Source organism: Megalopta genalis, chromosome 3 (genome assembly GCF_051020955.1).
Source record: "Megalopta genalis isolate 19385.01 chromosome 3, iyMegGena1_principal, whole genome shotgun sequence".
Taxonomy (NCBI): Eukaryota; Metazoa; Arthropoda; class Insecta; order Hymenoptera; family Halictidae; genus Megalopta; species Megalopta genalis.
Window position 1 is genome coordinate 15,863,918 of NC_135015.1, and position 26,357 is coordinate 15,890,274.

Here is a 26,357-nt window from a genome sequence, read left to right on the forward strand (position 1 = left end):
CTCTCTCTCTATATATATATATATATATATATATATATATATATATATATATATATTTATAATAATTATATATATTCTCTCTCTCTCTCTCTCTCTCTACATATAGAGAGAGATTTAATAATAATTAAATAATAATTAATAAGAGATTTAATAATTATATATATATATATATATTTATATTTATATAATATAATATTATTATATATACTATTACATTACATATATTAATATATGTATATTCTACCTATTCTAATATTAATTCGAGTTAACGTACGAATTGTGCGCAAATTATTTCGCCAACTAACTTTTTTAACAACGAAAAGATTTTTCTTTCATGAAAAAAATGTCGGACTGAAAGCTCCGTATCCAATTCCCTTCGACATCATGTACACGAACTGCAGTAAAAATTTCAGCTCGAAAACTTTACCATTGCTCTAGTTCGATCAATTTTAGTTATAATTATATTGGCATTGCGCAATGTGTAGACCAACGAATACAATTTCATTCCACACCATCGTTTAAACATCCGATCGAATGAAAACTACGAACGGCATTTCTTAAATTTTCGTTATAGACTCGGATAAAAGAAGTTCACTTGTCTCCTTATTTCAATTCACAGCAACATTAAGAACAATATTTTAGTCATTGTCCGGTAGACTAGTCTTATCATCTAAAAAAGAAACTAACTGTTTTAAAACAGTTATACCGTTTCGAAAGATGCCCGAACTGAATCGGACCTGCCGTGCAATAAAAATTCTGATAAAAAATCTGGCGAAAGAGCGATACCGATGAAACGAAATCCGCGGAAAGTCGCGAACTTGCAAAATCTGTCTGCTCACGAACTGTACACGTTTTTCACGACAGCACAATAATCCTCTACCGGAGCGAGCCACCGTTTGGCCGGAACGGGTCCCAACGCGTCGGTCGTTCAGGTGACTGGTTGTAATTAATTCAGCCGGACATTAGCGGAAGACTCGCCTAGTCCTCGGCGAATAGTTGTCGAGCACGCACCGACCAGCTCGCGACAGCATCCGCACGAACCTTGTAAATAACAACAGTGTGGTGTGTAGAGAGACAGAGTCGAACGCGACGCGGGGGCGGCAGCGCGCGAGCCAGAAGTCGAGCACGAACGGGGAGCAACCGAAAAGTGGTATCCGTCGCAGGCTTGCAGGATATGGAGAGAGAGAGAGAGAGGGAGAGCGAGAGAGAGAGCGAGAGAGAGCGAGAGAGAGAGAGAGAAAGAGAGAGAGCGAGAGAGAAAGAGAGAGAGAGAGTGGGTGGGAGAGATGCCGAGCGTCTCGACGCCTCGGTCCGCTCAGTCACCGCCCAGACCGCGCCGCGAGCGAGCGATTCCACCGCCGGGGCTGTCGCCCTCGTCCTTCGGCTCTTGGTCCTTGGTCCTTGTGTCGCGGATGTGTGCCGTGTCCTTCGCGTGGTGGTCCCCGCAGCACCATCGGTCCAGTCCCTCCGCGAGGTGAACAGCCTGGTGAACGGCTCGCAACCCGGTTACACCCTGGTGAACGGTTCCGCGCACGTGTACAGAGAGCCGTCGTCGTCCCGGTGTGCACCCTAACGTGCAGGAACGCTGCGAGCGTGCACCCCCTTTGTGTCTCGGCTCTTTCCGCTGCCCCGTATCGTCCACCCCCGTCTCGTTCGATCGCGATCGTGGCCACGTGAGCAGTAGTCTAGCCAAGTGTCGAGCAGAAGTGCGGAACTGGAGTACGACGGAACGGGTCCTGCGGTAATCCGGCTCCTCTGGAGGCAATCAGAAGGCGGTCCAGGTCCATCGCGGCCAGGAGATGCCGGAAAGTCAAGGTCGTTTTATTTACTCCGGCTACGAGCACCCACGCGTTGCGTCACGCGGTTCGAGCACGGTCTCCGTGCCTCTGCCTCGATCCTCGATCGAATCTCTTTCGGCTTGCCACTCGAGACGCTCCGACGAGGATCTTCGCGAACGAGGCTCTCTTCGATGGAGGCTTCGACGAATTCGGGTGTCTTGTCGCTGCCACGCGACGTGGACGAGAGGATTTTGATTTCGGTTCAGGCTGATTTCGGAGCGAGGCTGCGTCGGCTCTTGGGAGATTGTAGTGCGATGAAAGGGTTCGATCGACGATCTTCGTGAATTTTCGTATTCGTTCAGACCGATCGGGACGGTCCGAGATCGCTCTTCTTTAGTCTGTTGATCGAGTGGTTAGATCGTGCACTTGTTAGTGGGTGGAATGTTAACGCCGTTTGTCAGTGTCGGGATGCAGAATTGCGAATATGATCGCGGACGGTAGACGTACCGAAAATGGCCAGCTGATTTTTCTTTATTCTGCTTGTCCGGGTGCATCGAACGGTGACAAAGATTGATCGAAAACGATGCGGTTGAAATGGTTACGACGGTCGCAAACAGTGCCGAGGATAAATCAAATTTCGACGAGAGAGTACGGTGACTCGATTTTACAGAATATTCTCTCAGAAATACAGGATACTCGGAAGTATACAGAATATTTTCTATTATAATACGGAATATTCTATCTTCGCAAAATAGAAATTGTCCACGCCGGTTTCGAGAAACAGGAGTTGAATAGAAAGTTTGCTGGAAGTCCGTTCATTTCGCGGACAATTCATCAAAATCTAACATATACTCTATCAACCGTAATTGTTTTATATTGACAAATAACCCTAAATGTAACTAATATACGTATATCGTTCTATAACAATGATGAGATTGGATTTATTTAAACTGCCTACAACTTTTATTATAATATCTGCTTCACTGAAGAAGTTCGTATAAAAATTTCGAACAAGAACATTTCCACAACGTCAGGAACTGCAAGAGCAAAAACCGCGAAATTAGGTTGTCAGGTAAACTCAAATGCCATGTTTCAATCTGAAACGAATAGAACAATGTATCGAAATCTATACGTTTCATCACAGTTTTCTTTCTTTCGTCTTCCAAAACTTTTCACCACCAGGACCTGCCGCAACAAAATAAAACCAGAACGATCTTCGATCCGAATGTTCAGGCGAGTGGACCCCGAACGTCCATAGTTCCTAGAGCATTCGTGGAAGTTTTCTCTCGTGGACGATCGTTTAGCATCGCCGAATCCTTGACGGTCCTGTAAGTTTCGAGACAAAGATTCTCCGGGCCCCGTGATGCTCGTGGCGATGCGCTTTGCGGGACACGAGGTCGCGGAAGACAATCCGCAAGGGACGCTGGCATTCGAATCACGTTCCTCGAACCGTGTTCAAGGAAACCAGTTCACGCAGCAGGGACGTAGAACCGTATCTTTTTCGGTCGTAAACTCTGGCGAACGAATTGCTGTCCGCGTTGTTGACCGCCGCTTCCATCGCCTATCATCCGACAGAGGAAATACATATCCTTGGAACAGTCGTCTCGATATTTTCACGCAACCTCGTGACATGCAGAAATTTTTTAATTGCAGGAAGTTTAGAACGACGATGTTTCAATACGTTTTCACGCTGTGGAATTTTGTAGTTTGTGAAATCAGGTTTTTCTTGTTTGGTAGAATGAACCGTGCGAATTCAAGTTTGTGCACAGAATTGCTGCAGTCTCGTTTAAAATGCGCTGCACGAGGTAGAATTTCTGTAGAGAGCTGTTGTATGATTTGTCTTTTAAACGGACCGCGTGAATTAGGATTCGTGTGGAGAGCTGTGGTATGGTTTTTTAAAACATATTTTATAATTTATAAAATGGACTGCGGGAATTAGAATTTGTGTAGAAAGTTGTATTTCTTTTTTTTAATGGACTGTGTGAATTAGAATTTGTGTAATGAGCCCGGTCTGTCTATTATTAGAGTACTATAGTTTCTATATTTATCAGTGAAGATACTGTTTGAATTCTTTAGCAGATTTAGCTAAATCAGTTTAACAAACAGCGTCTACAGAATTTTGAGCTACATTTTAATCTTAATTAATTAAACGAATCGTAATTGAAGAAGGAAACGAGCTTCCTGTTGTACTGGCACCCAAACATATTCCACGAAATAAAAATAATTTTGTTAATGAAATCGAAACTAGACTGCTAAAATTAGCCAGCAAGTCATAATAAAAGAGTCGGTTGATCCGAAGCTCCGTCTAAAATTGTACTCGACGAGAAGCTGCGTTAGAATTTTCTCAAAAATTCCCGACAAAATTCTCGAAGCCTCGTTGCAGCATCTGAACGAAGGCCGCGATCTTCGGAGTTCAATTATCTAACGAGATCGCATCAAAGTTCGCTATGCACGCGAACCGCTATTTCAAGATTAAATCTTCATCTGAACGCCCAAACGAGGAGGTCCTCTGCTCTGTGAAAATCGCTTGAAAAATAAGGAGAACATATCGGTGCACGCTGCAATTTTCCCCGAGTCCCCCTGCATTATCGGAGGGTGTGTTCGATTATTCTTATCGACGTTGTCGTAATGCACCGGGCTGCATCCGAACGCAGCCCACCGAGCCACGATCACTAGAAAATCAGGTTGCACCGTGCGATCCTCACGAAGTTAGCAATAATTCGATCGACTTCGCAAACGAGATCCGCCGATCGCAGGAACACCGGCTCGATTACAAACGATATTTACGTTACAAACGGGGCCGGCCCGACCCGGCCCGGTCGCGATTTAACGCGGAGCCGACACACAGCGGTCCGAAACGCGATTCCAGCCGGGCAAAATGATTTTTCTCGTTACATTTCGCTCTACGCGAATGCAAAATAAAAATGCTGGAATATTTCTTACATTTTGCGATATTCACACATATTTATGATTATATCTCGTTCGTCTGCTCGTGTAAACGAGGCGGCAAAAGTTTCCTGTAAATTTAGGGGACAAATAGAAGTAGTACGAAGTAGTCTAACAATTTCAGTTCTGAAAATTGATTCTATACGCAAATTGTTGTGCAATTTTTGCTAGTTTTTACAAGTTCAATGCAAATGTTTCTTCCGGTAAGAAAATGCTTTTTACATGTAAATTACATATATAATGCATATAGTACAATAAACATCATGATTACAAATGACAAAATACAAATGATTATAATTATAATTGTTACAAATAAGCATAATTATAAATACAGAATACAAACATATACAAAGTGATCTTAACTTTATTGTACTTATACAGACCACGAATTTTATGCATTTATGAGAAAAATGGACAGAACAAATACAAAACCGTAAAGAATTTCAATTTATAAGGATAGATTTGAGGACGCTATTACATTATTTTCAACCTGTTGCAATTATTAAAAGAGGAAATACGTTTTCAACTTACCTGTATCTCTCGTTATTAACTTCTACAATTTTTTATATTGCATATAGATCCGCAGTGTCTAGTTATCATACATACATTTAAAACATATACAGGGTGAGTGATTTAACGCCGATTTAATGCCGATTTAAAAACCTTAATTTCTCTTGTAAACGCATAGAAAAATGTATCGTGTAGAATAATTCGTATAGAAAAAAATAATAATTCGTATAGAAAAATGTATCGCGAGAACAATTAATTTTTTGCTATTATAAAGTTCGTATCGGACAACTTTCGTTCGAAACGATTCTTCCTCGTACGACATGTAGTTCACAAAAAAGACTGGGATTCAAATGACTCACCCTGTACGCGATACATACAATGTACATCGTCGGGACAAAAATCGTTTTGCTCACTCGGCTGTTATCGCGTTTTCGGCCGTTCCGCGACGTTTATTCGCGATCCGACGGTTTAAAACGGCCGCGGCTGCGTCAGCTTGCCTATTAACTCGGATTAACTGGCATTAGGCAGTCGTCTCGGCGATAAATCGTAAATCGAGTGTGTATCTGGCCGCGGCCGAGAACGCTCGACGGGATTTTTCGAATCGCGAGCAGCGCGCGCGTTCCCGCAAATCCGCGCGCGAGGACGTTGCCGCGCGCGATTCGTTAATCATCCCCGATAATACTTCGTCGGCCGAGAGCCATTCCGACCGGTTTCCTGCGCGGATTCGCGGGACATCCATCGATTAGGGGGAAATTGGATTTTTATTCGGACGCGTTGACGACCTTCGCCGGCGCGCTGCGTCGCGCGGAATCACGCGGAAACGAGGCTCCGATAATGGTGTCTTCGTTACGAGGGTCGGTTAATCAGCGAAAAAATTCCGTGGCACAAAGAACTGCTCCTCGATCCGCACGCTGAGTGCTTTCTTAGGAGAAAAGTGGCCGACGAGAACGGGCCGGCGAGGACTACGAGTTCCGAGACGCCGCCTAGTCGATATATCCTGAAAGAGCCTCGCTGATTTCATGAATAATCAGCTCCATCGACTGCCGGATATGCATGGACTGTGATCATCCGTGATCGTCCGTGATCGTCCGTGATCGTCCGTGATCGTCCGTGATCGCCCGTGATCGGGGGAACTTGTGCATAATTCCGGGATTTGGCTCTTCGGAGAAACTTATGGCAGCCTTTGTGTTTCTTCCTTCCAGCTGTTGAGTATTGGAACTCAGAAATGTGGATTTTCTTAATGGATTTTATTAATGTTCGCGCGCAACTTGTGTAGTTTATTTGACGCAGTTTTCAATGATTAGGAGACTGCGGATTTCGTGCATCTGTAGCGAGAAGAAATAAACAAAGTGCAATGCTAGTTCTTTCCTTAATTATTTTGACGAGTTCGAGATACTCTCTTTGTATCGAAATGATCGTTTGATTCATGAATGCATCGAATTAAATAGATAGAAGCATTTATTTTCATTATACTTATTATACTTATTTAGTTTTATTTATATTATACTTATTATACTTATTTAGTTTTATTTATATTATACTTATTATACTTATTTAGTTTTATTTATATTATACTTATTATACTTATTTAGTTTTATTTATATTATACTTATTATACTCTTATTTAGTTTTATTTATATTATACTTACTATACTCTTATTTAGTTTTATTTATATTATACTTACTATACCTATTACACTGTATCGTACTTAGTAAATTATGATTACGTAGTATTTATTTATTCAGAGAAAGAGTACGATTTTCTACAACTTCTCTTTCTTACTTTCGACTTTGTGTAAAGATCAGCAGTGTAATAATAATTTTAAGTGAAAAGTTAGGAAGCTGGCTCGGCGAACTCGAGGAACTTAGTTACAGTAGTCCAGGTTGATAAGTGCTGGAAACATAATTAAATCAGTTCGCGAGGCTCTTAGAACACGATGCTAACGATACAAATATTCATCGTAAACTGAGTTGCGATTGCTCCAGGATGGCAAACGGTCGAATTAATTCGGGAAAGAAAGGATTTTCATAGAAATGTTGTCCAATAGCACCCATGACTGAAAGCTATTTCGTAATTTCAGCACGATTATGCGAATCTCCAATGTCTGAATCATAGTTGAACATTACTCGAATTGTTTCGAAGAAATATTCATTTCAGATAATTATCCAACGTGTTTTATTCGAATAATAATTATTCATTATTCACCATAAAAGATTCCTATCTATTTGTTCGTTTCCGAACACAATTTTTCAAAGTCCGTGCATTTCTTCGAACTTGGCTATTTTCAGTACGACAAACATGCCCTCGCATTTAAAGGGTTACAGCAGTAACTGCGCATCAAACTTAAAATCCAGAAACACTGTCTTAAAGTAGAGACTTCAAGCTTTAATTTGAAAGAGAAGTCATCATCCTACCATGATTTTTCGCGGAGTTATCGCCAATCAAGCTTTGCTAAAATTTATCTAGAAAAGACGCGTCGGTGGACCATCCTGTCTAGTAATAAAGGACATATTTAAATGTCGACTTTTGGTGGACCACCATCCGTGCTAATAAACGAAATAACGCATTTAAATGACTACATTCATGTGAGTTAGTCAGTGTACTAATTATCGAGACGGAAAATTTATGTTCGCTGGTGCAGTTGCAAAACGGAACATCGAAACTTGACCCAGAATATTGGGCGCAGGATTAGCACAGAATCCCAGTTCGTACGCCGAGTATCTCAATGCATGGTCCCCGTATCAGTAAAAAAAAAATGGTAGAATGTAGATAGCCCAGGTAGATAGCCCAAGTGCATCGTCGGCAGTTTCGAAATAATCTCGCAGCTTCGAAAACCGGGATCTGATTTCCGCATGGTTTCGCGTGCGCACGGTAATCTCTGCGCCGGATCTCTCCCGGCCGCTCTGACCCGTCCATTGTCTGATAAAGGGCCCCGAAGACGGCACGCAATGAATAAATTCATCCCGGTAATCGGGGCCATTGTTCCTCCGCCGCGCCGCAAACAAATCGGACGTGCCTCCGCCCCGTTGTCACCACGCGACGTAATTAATTGTCTGCGGATCTTTGTGCGGGTTATGGCATCTGTGGATTTCTGAAAATGCTGGGAAAAAGATTCGACGGCGCGGCAAAAATATTCGTTCTAATTAGATCGGTGGTAAAGTCGGGGACGATTTTACACGAATTTTCTTTCGCTCGAAAAAGGGATCTGAATTCTTGTTAGCATAATTTTTCGCGCGAATTTCCTGGCGTAATTTATGGATCGCTTGACGCATCACGAGAAAACTTACCATTGTTACCGTTGTTACCATTGTCTTCGTATGTGCACGAAATTCTCGGCTCGGTAATCGTATGTAATTTGCACCGTGAAGCATACGCGCGTTTATGCAGATCGTCCGAGTCTCTCTGTTCGATGTAACGTTGTATTGGTCATTCGATAACGACAACGCAAGTGAAGAAAATGTCGCGCGAAAGCGTTGTGAAATAATCGGCGCGATCATGTGCAAAGAGTTGAACGAAACGATGTTGCCATTCAGTTGCCGGTCGTTGTGAATTAACTACAACAATGTTGAATAGAGTAAACCGAGTCTTTTAATTAACGAAATTAATTGGTCTCGCGTTCTAGTTGACTAAATTAATGTACAATGCACTAAATCAGTGCAATTAATCTCACTGGAACCAAGGGCCACCCACTTGGCAACTATCGTAAACGAACAATTACAATACCGACAGAGGTTAACAATATTAAAGGGTGTTAAGTAATAGTAGCGTGAGTCACATTTTGTTCATTTCGAGAAACATGATTTACTGACCAAATTTATTAAGTTGTTAATTTGTTAAAATCGTTCAGAGTTAAGTTAACTCACAGTAATTTCACAATCGATTAATACTTGTCTTTTCAACGTTTTCCCACGCGTAGATTCTATTTTAAGATCTAACTCAAAATTTTCAATAATGTCACTTACGATTCTGGCCCACTCATTTCCTGCGAATCGTTTTTTACCAAGGAAGGCGAACGAACGTTTCCCCAAATTAATTTACAAGCGCGAACGTCGTCGCGAGCAAGAAGATTTTTCGAGGAAATTCGCGAATCGTCGAAAGCGGCGAGAGAGAATTTCGAAAACCGGGGTTGCCGCGTGTCGTACAGGGAACGACAACCCCTTGAATCGAAATGGGATGTACTTGGGATCCATCTTCGGGAAAAGTGGCCATTTACATTCAAAACCCGGTGTACAGCGGGGAGAGGATAGCTTTATGTCTCCGCTGTGTCGTTCAGATGTATTTTTATTTCGCTGGTTCTTCGTCCTTTTTGCTCCTCCTACGCGGCAGAGTGAAATTTCAGGTATTCCTCCAGCTGTCCTTTCTCCCAGAGAGACTACTGAACATTTTACCCACCGGAAGGTTATTAAAACGCCGAGTGCCCGGCCTCTTACGCCGGGCCCGTGATTTTCCGTTTTCGTAACGTCGGTGGCCCGTGTTATCCCTTTTATTATGCATATAAGGTGTTTTGCAACATTCTACGGCTCTGTGAATATTTATCAACGGCCTGGAAACTTCGGAGAGCTTTATTCGAGACCTTTATTCACTTCTTCGTAGGCCAAAGGGTAGTATGGGGTGCCATTTTTTAGGGTAACATTGCTTTCGGTCCATTGGCCAGGGACATTTAGAAAATTTCTGTTGTACGTTGGTTTAGGATGTTGTAATTTATTGTAGATATTAGTTGGACAGTCTAGATCCGTCTAAGATAATGTAGTATGAATAAGCAATGATGCGAATCAAGATATAAAGGGGCAGCGAATAAATTAGTGGAGAAAAAATGTTTCATTTTTAATCGTTCGATGTCGGCGCTTTGTAGACAATAGCTTCTATAATTATAAATAATGTGCGGATTTTTATGCATTTATTAATTTTTATGCATTAATTTTTCAAATGCAATTAAACATAAATTAATTGTGTTACTACTCTGGGTTCACCATCAGGAATTTCACAAAAATGTGAAAATGTAAATGTAATGTAATGAAAACGTAAATTTCCATAAAGATAGTCCGGTCATAATATATAAATTGTTTAAAATTTATTTAAAATATTTAAGATTCTTTAAACATTGGCACAAATTTCCTAAGAAACAATCCCCAGAGCTGATCGATTTTTATGCCAGCTAAAAAAACCAACGAATGTCCAAAGTGTAAAGTTCTCGATAGCCCGAAGCTTTTCTATCCGCGAGGCCGTCTGACCGCGCGAACTTTCCGCTATTCCGGCCGAGCTGTTCCACGCTTAATAATAAAATCGCGTAACAGCTGATCGCGGGAGTGTGTTTGCCGCGTGGAAACTCGCAGGCTGTCCGCGTTTCCGGTTCATTTCGCGTCGGTGCCGAACTTTCGATATTTCACTGGATTTGTACACAGACCTCGATTCGGAAACGCGCGCTCGCTCTGATCGACTGTGACATGTTTACGCCGCGACTCGCCGACATTTCCGAAGAATGTCGGTCCGTTTGCGAAAGCATTCTCGTTTGATCGCGACCTTTCGCCTACGAAACCCGCCGTCCGTTTTAATCGGAGACATCGACGAGCTCGCTGCGAAATCGCCGCGATAAATATTTTGAAAACGCGCAGGAAATTCGACAGCTCTCTCTCTCTCTATTCGTATCAACGTCATTTCGGAGGAGTATTTAGATTCTGCGATATTTAGTCTGCGGTTTCCGTGCGTTTGCGACGAGAAAAATTGAACAGATCAAACACGTAACAGTGGAAACATTGGAAGAATTTAAGGATATTGTTACACCGGTTTTAACTTATTACCAGACCGCTGTCGGAATTATTTACAATTATTTTTCTAGTAATTTCAATCGGTTCGAAATAATCGAAATAATCGTCGAAAAATAATAGAACGACACTCGTCAATAATTTGTCCAATGTTTGCGCCATTTTTCACTCGATCTGTTTCGTCATAAATACATAAATATCGCGCCCTCTTACAGGGGATGATTTCGCCCGCGATTATTTGGCACGATCGCCAGGCCGATAATACTCTGTTTTCCTTCTCGCGGCGAAGAAACGAGCTGCGGACTTCCCTTTCAATGATTGCATAAGAATTCTCGTTAAAATACCATGCTTCAAGGACGTCGCCGCGCGAGAAAGTGGCGGGGAGAGGGTGGCACCCGTCTTCGGCGTCTTCCCGTATCCGGGTACCGGACTCTTATTCTCCTATTTTCATGCTTCTCCATCGGCCGAATCGAGGTTATCGGAGCACTCAATTATTTGGGTCAGCCGGAGGCTCACGTTTTGTGCCTGCGTCGAACACGCTCTCGAGGGCCGCGGAATGTTTTAATAGTTCGGTATGCGATTCGGTATTGCAATAAAACAATGTTGAGGAGAGCTTCGAAAAACCAGATGCTTCTTGCCCGGAAAAAGATTGAGACGAATGGTCGCGTTGCGATCCGATCCACGCTTCGCGGCTATCCCTCGAGAGGGATGATGGAGCATAATTATTTGCCAGCTTCGTTTTTGGTCGCTTTAATATTAGGGCGCGAGGAAACAATCTGCACGTTCATCGTTAAATTATAATCTTCGTGTACAATTCATTCCTAGCTTCGTTTTCGTTCGTCGTATTGCAAGAGTGCAAGTAACTACCCTTTATGTTCATTATGAAATTAGAATGTTTGTTTATAGTTAATTTACAGTTTTGCCTTTTTATTTCGTTTAATGTAAGGGTGTAAGCAATCACTGTTCGCGTTAATCATAGAATTAGAATAGCTGCGTATAATTATATATTATATTATATAATTATATATATTATATTATATAATTATATATATTATATTATATAATTATATATATTATATTATATAATTATCATATTATTATATTTTCGTTGTTTTATCCTGGGTTGCTTCCATCAGATCTCGCAGAATTCCACGATCTTCGAAATTCCGTATAATTTTAGCACGCAATTATCATTTTTATCGCCGCGGCACCGAATTCATAAAATCCCTTCGTACGCATTTGCAATTCAAATTGCGATTCTAGCGACGCTTCTGCCGCGCCAAAAAATCGGGAACCCTTTAAAGCGAAAAATTGCAGGATGTAACACGTTACAATATAATTCAGCTCGACGTATCGAAGCTCGAATTTTCAATATTCTCGAGAAGATTGCGAAGACTTGCCTGTGTCGAATGCCGGTCAACTAAATCTTGTCGTCACACGTTGCCACGCAAATACGTTTCGCATTGATTGCTACGAGAACACCGCGAAAAAAGATATTGCTGGTCGCGAGATCCGTCCGACTTTAATACACTTCCGCGAAACTTTTAATTCGCTGAAAGGCGTTCCCCGCAATTCCCCGTGAACGGCGGACGAGCCGCGAATTTGTCCTGTTCCGCCGCGGGTACAAATGCGATCCCGAAGTTGCCGGCATCGTGTGTAAACGCCGAATAAAAATCCGGCTGTGACGGAAGACGTTCTCGAACATGCCCGATAACGTCGTGCTCCCGGCCCTCCGTAAATGAAATACGTGCGGCGCGGTGTTCCGAAACCGTGCTGGAAAATTCCAGGCTGTGCCAGCCGTGCGACGGCATGATCACCGTGCAGCTCGGATATTATCGCGGCAGGCTCGAACCCGGTAATTGATTAGCTGCCGGAAATAACTGTGTTTTACGGGGCACAATGTTCGGGCACGTAACACCGTCCCGTTTATCACCGGTGGAATGTAATTCCGTGGACGTCCGCGAGACTCCCCTGGACGCAGGATCCGCGGGAAGATCGAGAAAGTGGACGCGTTTCGTCGCGATCTACAGGAATTTCTCCGAGAAATGTTCGGAGGTCGGAATTGAAACCGGCAGATCTGAGAACACTAAGTCGCGATTCTTCGAGCCTCGCGGCTCGTTTTTATAGAAACTCGAGGCAGTCGGCGAAAAAAGGCAGCGGCCTGCGTAAAATTCACAGCAACCCGAGATTCGGCATTTCCGGGAGAAATGTATGAAGTTTATTTGTATAGTTTCAATTTAACTTTTAGGTGACTGAAAGTAATTTTACTAGAATTTCAATAGAAAATTATAATTACAGTGGATAAATTGAATTTGGTCGTCTTTCTGATTTCGTAAAATAATGTACAACAATGCACGGTGCAATTAAAGTAATTCCGAATTGATAGCGAATGATTTTACTGCCAACCGAACTAATGAGTTTCAAAAGAGTCGGCAAAAAAAGGCAGCAGCCTGCGTGAAATTCATAGCAACCCGAGATTCGGCATTTCCGGGAGAAATTACAACGAGTAATAAATTTGCCACCGCGACGAGGAATAAAATGGATTCTAGATCAGATGAAATGTCTGCGTTCCGCGGTTAAGATGTTTGAGTTCTGCGGTTCGAACATCGAGATGTTCTGCGATTTCCAGTCTGTAAAAGATGCAGTCGCAATACAGGAGTCTCCCACGCCCGAGAGCTTCGGAAAGCGATCATTTTCCAACGACTGCGCTCCAGATAGAACCCAGGTCGCTTCGCGTGACGGGCCCTGGAAAATCCGGCGGCGTTCGGAAACCGATAAAAATCGGATAAACGATGAAATTTTATTCATTCGCGGGTTCGCGCCGGCGACGAAACAGCCGGAAGTCGGCGGTTTATATTTCTGGCGGTGGTGATGGCCACACGCGCGCGCGCGCGCCCGCCAATCTGCATACTCGTCGGCTGGTGCATACAAATTGCACGCATGCATATCGCGCCGCGTTGTGCGCACATGTGCCGCGATAGCGTGACATTGAACGCGAGTATTCGAGCACTGTACGCGTCCGCACGCGTGTATTACACGGGTACGTCGGTGCAGCCTCGCCGCCGTTGCAGTTGCATTCAACCTTCGCGCCCCTATTGCAGTTGCATTCGCCCTGACGCGTCGCCATAATCGTCCTCCGCGGGTCATAGATCGCTGCGAAGCTCTTAATCTCACGGAAATCAGGCTGAACGGCGTCTTCGACTCGCACGACGCGATATTTCGTTCGAACTTATTCTCAAAGGGAGAAAAATTCATTGGTTAAATTAATAATCGAATAATCGAGCAAGTGAATAACTATTTAGATGTCCTCCCAGACAGAATTCGGCGAAAATTTTACCGATGAACGATTCAATTATTATTGTTAATTGTTCATCGCAATTAATGATTACATTTGTCTTAAACGTTAATCGCAATTAACGAAAGGACTGATTGGAAGGATATTTTTATGCAGTTCCGTTAAAACGACCGACGATTGCATTCGTCAATCGATTAATTCAAACATCGACTTTTCGACGATTAATTTGTTTAATCGTTCCCCTTTCTTTAACAAGTTTAATAAGTTGTAAACTCCTTGGATTATTTAAATTTTGCTACTATATGAAATTGTGCCTACACGTTTCTCTCGTAAATGCATAAAATCCACAGTCTAATTGTCATCGTACAACGTTCTCATAGAATAAAGTACATCCTGAAGTAATGAAAAAATGCGCCAGCTGAAAGTTCTTGAAACAATGCATGAAAAGTTCGATCATGTTTGTACTATATATCATTACCATTGCATTACGTTGAATATAATATGTTTAACTAACCATATGTTCTCAATCGATAATAGATTGCGCCTTGTTCAACCCTGAATCAACCATACTGATCAAGATCAAAAATAATGTCACAATCTTTTTGAAATTATAAAGACTCTATGGCAGAAAATAATTGAATAAATCTTTTAATTCACGTCTGTATTGCAATAAACTGTTAAGAAGTTACGGTCAATTTAAAACGTTTAAGGTCCACGACACCGAATCATTTCATATTTAATTCGAAATATTGCTTGCTATTTCGCGAATGAATATATTAGAGACGTTGGCGCGCGATGCCTGAACAATTCCCCAGCATTAATTTCGGAGGGTTAATTTCCGAGACAGGTTCCAGCTCCGAGATCGACTCTTTTTCGCCTGGACTTGAAGGATTGCTTAAGCGGGGCTCGATCGAACGCTTCCCCCGGTCCTTTAAATTTCATTCTGCTGAGAAAGGCGATAAGACCTCGTAAGGAATATCGTTCCTGCTGAACTCTGGGCGTGTCTCCGATCGCGAAACCCGGTCGTGAAAGATGAGAAGTTAATTTCGTTCGTCTGTTTGCCTTTTGGGTCGCGAGATAGCGAATCTACTTTTCGAGCAACTTTAATTAATCCGGTCTTAGGGAAATATTTTTTGAAAGAATCATTTTACTGTGGAATCGTTTCGTAAAGAAATTCTCGCAAATATTTTCCATTCAGATTGCAGATTTTTGTGCGAAACGAAAATTGTGACTCGAAAGTAAAACTAAATAGTTAATAATGAATTTAAATAGTTAATCAAATAGTCCTTCGAAAATCGTCTCTGTTTCATATTTTACACACGTATTTTTTGGCGCAACTATTACGACGAATATACTCATCCTATGACGCCAATTAAAATTGTTGTCGTACTTATTCATCTTCGCATTGTATATATAATTAATAATAATAATAATATAATATATTATATGTAATATATAATAATTAATTCTAGAAGAACTTTGCCAAGAGAAATCGCGTAGAGCGTGATCGTTAAAATACATAAAAATTTGGCCGTGACAATTGAACGACACGGCTAAGAGATTAAAATTATTTAGTCGGACTGCACCGCTAGTTTAATTGTGAAATTAATTTGATAGGGTGGCTACAACCGGATGAAACCAATTTAATAGATCCACTTCGTTTCGCAGTGAAACAAGTTCTGCTAATTTTGCTTGGAGCGGATGCCGCGGGCATCGGAACAAGAGAGCCAGAACAAACAAGAGTGAAATACAAATTCGTCGAGATACATGATCCCGGCGAGAGAATTAATTTGCGTGGCGCGGTCGTACGAGCCTTCAATTTTTCTAGTAATTAAAATATTAGCATTCGCCATTATTTTCGAGTGAAATTCTACAACGCGTTCAATATCGTAAATCTGCATTTTTTTAAGGCAAATTCGGTAGCTCGGCAATTAAACAAAATGCTATTTCCCGCGTGAGTGATCGCTGTAAATTGAAAACTCGATTAAACTTCTCATCGTTTGAATTTTTGAAATTTCTCACACCAAATTGCAAATCCCGTGCGATGTTTAGCAGCCTGATAGAAATAAATCCGGGGACCGTATTATCCCGCACGCATGAATATTTAAACGAGATCGAATATTCAAGTATTAATATGAATATTAACACTTTAACTCCTGGGAGCTTGTTAATCGGATTTCCAGCGACCGCGGTGTAATGGAATAATCTCTTTTAACGAAACAATAACGAAAGAACTGTTCAGCTCGCGTTGATTCGATCGCGAAAATGCTTGAAATGTTTTCGGAAACATTGGAACATCTTGTTTTACGTTCGAACAGAAATCGACATATAACTCGAGACATAACCCTGACCTCCATCCAATTAGAGAACTCATTTCGCAGGTATACAGGGCGATTTATAGTCCGTGGGTTAGGGAGGTTCACCGCGCGATGGTTCCTGAAGGGAACTTACTCAGGGCAATTTGCGGGATGTGAAGGGTTTTGTAGGAGGTGCTAGACTGTCAATCAATCGATGCCACGTTGATATTCGTGATTACTCAGCTGGGGCACATAAGACTAATTGCGTATCTGTATTGTACACCGAACGAATCTCTTTCCTCGCGCAGAATCATACGCATAACGTGTACGCTGAACCGGGTAAAGTGTTCATCGAGAACAATGCACATTGTTTCCTTCCTCCCGAATCGTCTCATCAACTCCTACTTGCATACATAATGCCTCTAAGTTGGATTAACCGTTAATTAATTCGGTTATACTCCGAGAGCATAATAGCTTGTTAGTTAAACAGAATGTTATGCATAATATAACGTCGAAGCAAGACGAACTTGTTTCCCTGTAATGAACTTGTTTCCTGATAATAGTGCAAAATGTTTCCGTTCGTTTAACGATATTTTTACTGTTACGTATATTTTTGTTAAATTAATTTCGTGCTCATAAAGCGGGTGATGACATTAAAGTAATAACCGGACAGCGCATCTTTATGCACAACAAAAATTGCCTGCGTCGGTTGTAAGAAACAGGAATCAAATGAAAATGTATTTCTTTTTCTAATGATTTTAAAAAATCGAAGATAACGTTAATAATTATATTCTTCTGATATTTTTATTATTACACAAATGACGTAGGAATGAAATAGTAGGATATGTTAATTGATGCTTTTGCCTTATACATTTTAAGATATGTCAGTGTTGCATTATCCGGATAATAATATTTCGCATGGATTAGTAGAACATCACGCTTTTTTATTTAAATGTCTCAGTATTGAATTAGAACAGCGATCTATCGGAGTCAGTATAATATCAGTATAGTGTCTTTGACGGATTAAAACGCGTTCCAATAATTTCGTGGCCCGCTGTAAGTCCGCAGATCCAAGGATCCATGGATCCAAGGGACAAATGATCCTCGCGATCGGATCCAGATCGCTGACGATTACGCGTATTTCCACGCGGGAGCGAAAATCGTTCGGTAAACCGTGGCCAGTCGATCGCGAGAAATCAACGAAATTAATTCGGGACCCGCGATCCGTGGCCCGTCACGGGATTCTTTATCGCCGAGCGTTCTCGTCGATTACAATACGCTAGCTGCGGTTCCGCTACATTTCGCGGTTGATCGGCCGTTGTTGCCGTTCCTGTACGCGCCGCAATTAATTATATATCGAACTTATGGCCGACGCTTCTATCTGCAGTTCCATCGAATCGAGCGATGTTCTTGCCCAAACGGCCGGCCGAGAGAATTTACGCGCGTTTCGCCGGAGAAACCGAAATTACGGTATAATTGTGCTTTATCCGCGAGTGGCTCGCGGGAATTCAAAGGTGGAGCCGAATCGCGTTCGATTTCAGATAAAGTTCGGTCCTCGTAATTGTATCGACGATTATCTCCTCCTGTTGTGCTTTTAGGCTACGATAGAATTGATTATCGAACGGTTGTACAAACTTAGCCGCAGCTGTACAAATGCATGAACGCGTGCAACAGTTCGTGAGTATATCGCGGATTTTCATGCGAAATAAATATTATCTTCGTCTAATTGGAGCAATAAGGGGTCAGATAGAAATTTCTTTCTTTCTTCGATAATCTCAGTGATTTGTGAACAATACCCTTAAGTTCTTTTAAGAGATGCCCTTAAGTTCTTTTAATATTCTCATTGCTTCTAATTTTAATTACCCATTCTTGTACTAAGTGCATGAATTATATCCAGTAGCGTTAACAATAATAATTATGGTAATAATTGCGATATTAATAATAATGATGTTAGTTAATATAATGCTAGTTGTTAATATAATGCTAGTTAATATATATAATACTGTTAATATAATACTATAATATATATAATATAATACTAATAAATACTTGTTAATATAATACTAGTTTTAATAATATTAATAATAACAATAGCAATTAATGTAATTATAATAATAACAATAACCGTAAAAAAGAGTATATAATAGTAATAATAATAATCGCAAACAAGTAATATTCATGAAAACAAATTTTAACCAAAAATTTGTAAACAATACAAATGTGTAAAATTCAAAATTACGTAATAATAATAATAATAGTAATCATAAAGAAGAAATACAATGAATACATAACAGTTAGTTTTTCAAAAATATTTATGAAAATGGAACGCTCATCTTATCTTCGAGGGCCGTTTTCGACCTGCATGAGAGATGCAGGTCACGTGTCGAAAATAATTGTCTACCGAGTGTATGCAAATTTCATTGAAATTGATGGGCAACGCCGAGGCAACGTTGCTTGTAAGACAAACTGTGTTGTTCCATGGAATCGAGGGGATAACAGATTCGCGATCAGTCGTGACCTCCGCGGCTAGCACCTGTCCGAGAGCCGGGCAGGACCGAGACCGAGTGGCTCGATCGTGGTAATCAAGCCGAGTACTGTTTACATTCTCTCGTTTGCCCGTTGTTTGAAGAGCCGCACGAATCTCGCGAGTAGCCGGCCGTCGCGACGCGTCTACACGCGAGCGTCGACGCCCCAGAGCGACGCCAGTCCCATTGATTCCGCCACGGACGTTCAAAGCCCTCTTCTACTCGTGCTCAAGAGGTTGCTCTACTTTGTCGACTCCGAAAAATCGATTTTTCCTGCGCTGCTCTCGCGATTGTGCACCCTTGGAAATGTTGATATATCGTCCTCCAGAAAATGTCGGCGTACGTTCCGCGAGGAAATGCTGGGGAAACGTTCCGAGTAGGAAATGTTGGTGCACGGCCCTCCAGAAAATCTTGACGAACGTTCGCCCCTGGAAAATCATGGCGATGTTCGAAATTTATGCGACTCGATCGTTTATTCAAGAAACGCGTGCCTTGTAAAATACAGTCGAGACACTGGCATTTTACGCCGAATACGTCGCTGATGTACGACACAAATTTTTCATTTTTTTTAGATCAATTTTTATTCGTCTATTTAGTGTATAATCGTCGGTCACGTACGACACGATCTACTTAGTTTTTTTAAATCAATTTTTATTAGCTTATTTAGTGTATATTATCGGTGATACGAGACACGTTTATTCTTCTAAATCAATTAGTCTGTCGAGTAAGCCAAGCCTCGTTCGAATTTGCACGATCCAAGAAGATCGCGTTGATAATCGCTATAATAAATCTTGTTGCTTTTATTCTGATATTATTAGGCAAATAAATTGTTCCGGTTTAGTACGACTTTTACGAGCGAGCATTAGTATGGCAGTAAACGTGTTGATATTAGAGCCATGGACGACTGCAAGTGGCTTCTTCATTTCAGTTCGCGAATGTAATAAAACTGCATTCATTCAAATTCTCAACGATCGTTGCCATAATACGTGCTGCGCGCTAATTATTCCATATTAAAACGAGACTATATTGCCGGACAGTTTAACTTTTAGAAAAATCGGTAACGTCATACAGTTTCAAAGTGTACGAACTGTGAAAAATTACGGTGAAATAAATTAACAGCACGAGATTCAATAAATTCTTCGTTGTAGACAACAAAAATACGTATCCAATATTTCTCGGCATTTGCATTAATATTCGGACGTATTGTATGTTTTTCTTTTTTGAACAGTTAACAATTATCGCAGAAGATAATTAAATGAAATAATAAATGAACGACGACAAATCATTTTTTAGCCATTGCATAGTAAAGCAGTCTCTCTAACATCTGCAAAAAATTCAGGAAAATGCGTTCTATTTGCAAAAAGATTATTCCGTTTTAAAAGGAGCAGTACTTCGACTATCGATGCGAGTCACTGCATAGATATATCGTTCGCGTCTGCATCGCGCGAAAACTTCGTTAAGATCGTCGTGTTGCGCTGTTAATTAAAATCCGCTGCATGACCGTGCAAATCTATCGACTCGATGCACAACAATCGAACAGCAGGCGAACCGGCGTCATTACGGGACTCGAAGTTTCGTTGTTGGGTAACTGAAGCATTTGTAGATCACAAGAAGCATTCTTCGTCGTGGTGCGCGGCCGTTCTGCAAAGTCGTTCTACCTCGGTCGCAGACTTTACGGTACCATTTCGGGCAAAAAAGCTTCCCGAAGAGGTCCGCGAAGTTTACGGGGTCTCGGAACTTTCTGCGAGCCGTGTTTTGCGCTCCGTTCACACAAACGTCTGAAATACATATAAAGCGTTTAAGAACCGAGTTTCCGGCGGAGTTGCAGTCCTAACGTGGTAGCATGCTCTTAGGGAGAGGGAAGGGGGGTGGGAGATCAAGCCGATGAACTTCCGTAACATGTTTGGCAGGTCGTTTTCAGTCGAAACGATTGAATACACCGAGTCTGGCTTAGTTTGCTGAAATGACGGAGCTAGAATTGGGAACGTGACTCGCGAATGGGGTCATCGAAATTTTGTCCGTACATGCTGTCCGGATGTGTCTAAATAAGTTTGCGAACTTGCATTAAGATGTACAGCTTGATAACAGGAAAAAGAATTACCAAGATGTTTCTTTTATTTCTTTACGTATTGTCGCATCCGATTAATATGGGAACGTCGCCGTAAAAATTGTACGGTGAGTACATGCGGCTTATAAAAATTCATAAACATCGCTTGAATGTCTCTAAACAGGTATACAGAATTTTTATACAAATGCGTTATCTGATGTAACAGAAAAAAAATGCTAAAATGTACGCTGACAATGAGGCAAAAATAAGGCACACTTCGTCAAAATACACTGGAATCGGAAGCGGTCTCCAATCCGCCGATACGACCCACAAAAATTCACGGCCACAGTTCAAACACGTCTGCGTAACTATGCGGAGTGTCATAAAAATTTGCTTTTCCATTTACTAGAAAAAAATTGCTGAATTATACCCTCGAAATGGATCGGACACGATCTCCTCGAAAAATCGGATAGACAGACATACCCTTCTGAATCGTGCATAGCGCGCTCGCACGGCCCACAAAATTCATGAACACAATTCGAATGCATATAAACAACCATAGGAAGTCGCATAAAAATATGCCATTCGGTGTATTAGAAAAAGAATCGCCGAAACGTCCGCTCGAAACGAGCCGCGAAATGGGAACGACCCCCTTAACTGTCTCTATCCCCAGCGACTTCCTGCACCGACAGACGCGGGGATCCCCTACCGAAAGTTGTAACGCGTTTCGAATGGAACATGGGGGTGTAGAAAGTTTTCCGGATTCCGGCGGAACTTTCCCAATTTTCATGATACCTCCGCGCCTCCTGACTTCGTGTCGCTTCGAGTAAACGCTGAGGCAGGGATTAACCCTTCCTGGCTAAACGTCTCTCTCCTCCCTCCACATAATCGAAAAAGTATTTATCCATGCCATAATCCGCGTTGTCCGCTTCCATTCGACTATCGAGAAAAATGTTCGATCGCCTTTGCTAATACGCAGTTTCGGAATCTTTGTGAAACATTCGTCGGGATTGAATGGACGGATGTAGAAACGAAAAATTATATGCGACGATTGTACATTCATTTGGAGCACAACAGACTGAATAATACGTGGTAGAAAGACATTTAGGCAACGACATTATTAATTAAATTTTTATTGTAACACTAAGTGTACTGAGGTATAAAAGTGACTGGTATGTGTTGCTGTATGAAAATTATAAGATTTAGTTTATTTAAATTTTTCACAATTTCTTTAATATCGTTTGGATGGTGATTTCGATAATTATAAAATAAAAAATCGGTCGTTTCACAAATTTTGTATTTAATTTCGAGGTCGGAAAATTTGTTTCTATATGTTTTGTCGGATAAAAATTGACTGTTTTCTACACGGAAAATATTTGCGACACTTCTGATGTACCGTTTTATGAATCAGCATTGACGTAACATTTTATTTCTCGTGGATAGGTGTTGTTTGGGCTAGAATATTTACCTTAGCGAATTGATTTTGACGAAATTCCAATGAAAAACGGAAAAATTCCGTGGAAAATTGTTTGAAAAATATTTGATGAAAGCTTAAAAAAGCTTAGAAAGGTCTCTATTAGCAACACAACGTTCACACAATAACGTCAAGTACGATGAATGAATGAACTGTTCAATGTTTGCTCTGGCTCATCGATTTTCTTCAAAGCAGTTCTAAACCCTATCAGAGCACCGCAAATATTTACCGTTGAAATTCCCCACGTTAAGGCAACCAATTACTAGATTTCGGGTCTCTAGGGACAACACGAAACCGTATAATAACGTTTAGAGGGATACATGAATCGATAAACATTTACCCTGGTCGGCGATTTTCCGGAAAGCCAATCGAACGCAACGAAAGCGTGTGGCACTAACCGCTCGCATCGAGTTCCCACGTTAACTGTAACGAGTCCCTGAATTTTCAAAGATCTTACCCCGGGTTAGCCATAACCGAACGAAGTTACATTCTAATTGCACGCAGGCTTCCGCGAGCGGCGAAACTTGTGTCTTCGAAAGTCCAAAGACCCGTAATCGAGCAGTTTACTATAGGATTACGCCACGTATTGGAACCGTGCTCGACAGAGCGAACAGTTCGGCAACTTCGTTAACAATTTCGTGATCGGCTGAAAGAAGCTCGGGATAACTCGGTCGGAAGTCGTCGGCCGATCTCGCGCTGGAATTTCGTGTATCGAGACAGCAACTATGTATTATAATTAGCGCTTTGGTAGCGCGATATTTCATCCAACCGGGCAAACTATTATCCGTCATTTTCCGCTGTTAATTCCTGTTCACTCCGGCAGATTCTGCAAGGGAGCGTCATCCCCCGTCGCATAGTTTCGCATAATTTTAATTCCGGTCACGCGTCGTCGTGTCCAGGCGAAATTGCCACGAGAAAATTTTCATCGACGACCGCCATCTTGCCGCGGGGGCTTTCCGAATTTCTCGGGGATGAATAATAAGCGGGGCAGGCTGTTGGCGGAACGGCGAGGGGATGATAAATCGTTACTTTTTCTATTACTCTCGCTTTTTTACTTTTAGCATTTCCTGGAAGATCGAGCGAAGACTTTTATGCAGAGATCGAGATTATGTTCTTCGAAGATAAACATTCTGACAAGTTTCTAATTCGATTAGAAACTCTTGTTAAAAGAAATATTTGGAAAACGTTATTCAGCTTTATCGATAAATGAATTATTAATGCGAAGCTCGATATTAATGAAAATGTAAATTGGAAAAATGTAAATGAAATTGTATATCTAATCACTGGCGATGTTCAGTCATCGGGTTTAATTATTCGTTGGGATCTTGGGAAAAAGTTTCGGTGATTCCAGTGGTATTATCATCCTAACGTGCGCATCAGTGAGATTTGCGAGTTCTGAAGGTTTAATGTCCTTAGAGCTTCGAACGCCTTCGCTGAGTTGAGGTTTCGGGTGGAGCGGTGTTTGCCGCGATCGTGAGACTATAGTGATGTAAGTTAAGTTCTGGTTGCGGTTACTGAACCGCAGTTAGAGTTTTGGTCTGGTTTAAAAATCAGCGACACTTTAGGTGGGATCCAGTGGACGGTCCTTTAATTGACGAGTTTGTAAAATACGAGGTTTGAATTTAAATGTTATAAATTCTGAAAATTGTATTTAACGTTGATATCTCCGTGAAAAATATCTCAGGTGACAGAATCAATTTTTTCTTGTTTCAATCTTTACAGAGTAAGCTGGGAAAATTTGAATGTCGTTTGAATCGATTGTAAAATGGAGTTACGATAAAAATGAAATTTTATACTGAATCCTGGATAAAAGGTTCTCGATACGTTCAAATGTTTGCAACTTCGTGATAAAAAATTGGACAATAATCTGGCATGGCTCGTTTTAAAGAGCAAAGCTTCTACTATCACTGTAATAAATTATTTCCTTTTTGCAAGGAATTTTCTCGGAAGGAGTGACTTTTCTTCTTTGTCGAATCCAAGCGGATACTTCAACAAACAAATTTCCATCTTTCACGAAGATCTATAAATTACTTTGTTATTCCGCGAATTAAGAACAACACCGACGTAAAATTTTCAGGGGGAAATTTCGTGGAAACACCGGAAGACAAAGGAAAAATAGATAAGTAATTCTGTAATTGATTCGAAGCTGCTGGAATCTGTTCGGAGACCAGCCCGAGACTTCGGAAGGAGGTTCGCGAAGCTCGGTACTAATTGCGTCACGTGGGGCAATGAAAATATCCGAAATTCTAGAATGGAAGCTGGAATGGTCGAAACGAGCCGGGCACGTTTGCGGCGTCGGGAAATTTCGCGGCCAGGGGCGTAGGCCCGTGGCGGCGGATTTTATCCGGGGCAATTCCGGCCGCAGCTATTCGACCCGAAATAATTTGCATCGCCGAGGGCAGGGACCGTAACCCTGCAAATATGCGAAAAATGTCTCGGTCCCGAAGCTATCAAAGTATATTTCCTGGACCTTAAACGCAGCGAGGTGTGACTGTAAGGCCGAGTTCATAGAAAAGCGCGCTATAGAAGCCTTTCTGTCGCTTCTTCACGTTCTATCTTAATCAAATTCCGCTCTACCTCAGCCGGACCGTGCACAATTTTTTCATTAAACACAACGAGGTTTGATTATAGAATTTAATTCGCGGATAAAAGCGCGCGCGGCGAAAGTTTTTCTACAATCTCTCTTTGCGGGCCGTCTTCATTTTAGAAGCTACGAATGCCAGAAATAAAATTCCGCTCTGCCACGGTCTAGCTGCGCAAAAGCTTTTAATTAAACAACGACATGGTTCGACTACAGAGTTGCATTCCTAAAGACGCGAGCTACGTACAATTGTCGACGCAACGTTAAGAAACTTTTCACACGGATGCGTAAAGTCCTGATGCAGGAAACATTCTTAACGCAGGAGAAATTCCTTAATTTCTAATTTTTAGTTTTTTGTATTTTTCTTATCTTTTTACATTTTAATTTTTCTTTGTATTTGTCGTATGCACTAAACGAAACAATGTGTTACCATGCTTCACTATAATATGTATACTTTTAATTTAATAATTTACTAATTACTAACTTTCGTTAGTAAGTGAATGTAAGTTTTTTTACAATTTCATCGCGTTTTATATTAATACTAGAAGTCACAAATTGCAGAAATAAAACTCAACTTCTTTTTAGTTCTAAGCACATTTCCTCACTGCGTGCATAATCAAAGTACTTCAAAAATGTCATATAATAATAAATAATACTTCATAATTTTTTATAGATGTATTTACATGATAATAATGTTACGCTGATATTAAAAAATATAATGTCACATATGTCGTATCTTTGTATTAATAGATGGATCGATCAAAATCCACTCTGCCTCGGTTGAACCGCGTAAAATCTTTTAATTAAACACATACAAACGACTGCAGGACCGAGTACATTTAAAAGCGTGCCATAAAAGTTTTGACTAACGACTCTGATCGATAAAGAATCGGTTATCAATGAACGGGATTAATTGATCGATGGGACTGTCCGGCGATTCGCCTTCGCTTCGATCACCGAAGACGCGGCAGATCGATGGGCGATCGCAGCATTTACAGCGCGCGCGGGCCGAGCAGCCGGAAAACTCCTCTAATCTCGCGGGAAATATCATATTTCACGGGCGGAATCCAGCGTTGTCCCGTGACACCGATTTTCCCGGGAATTTTCAATACCAGCCGCGTGTCGGATTAAACGTACAAAG

The 26,357-nt window shown here is 41.4% G+C and overlaps 1 protein-coding gene across 7 annotated transcripts in view; it reads left to right on the forward strand.

The window, feature by feature from the left end:
* Positions 1-1,309: 1,309 nt before the first annotated feature.
* Positions 1,310-26,357, forward strand: part of Trpgamma (Transient receptor potential cation channel gamma) — a 215,971-nt gene continuing 190,923 nt past the window's right edge. For 5 of the 7 annotated variants that reach the window (XM_033478270.2, XM_033478268.2, XM_033478269.2 and 2 more), the window contains exon 1: positions 1,311-1,815. The gene's annotated coding sequence lies outside the window, so the exon portion shown is untranslated. Of the gene's footprint in view, positions 1,819-26,357 lie in introns of all 7 variants that reach the window. The other 2 variants (XM_076520200.1, XM_033478271.2) reach the window with 2 other exon arrangements.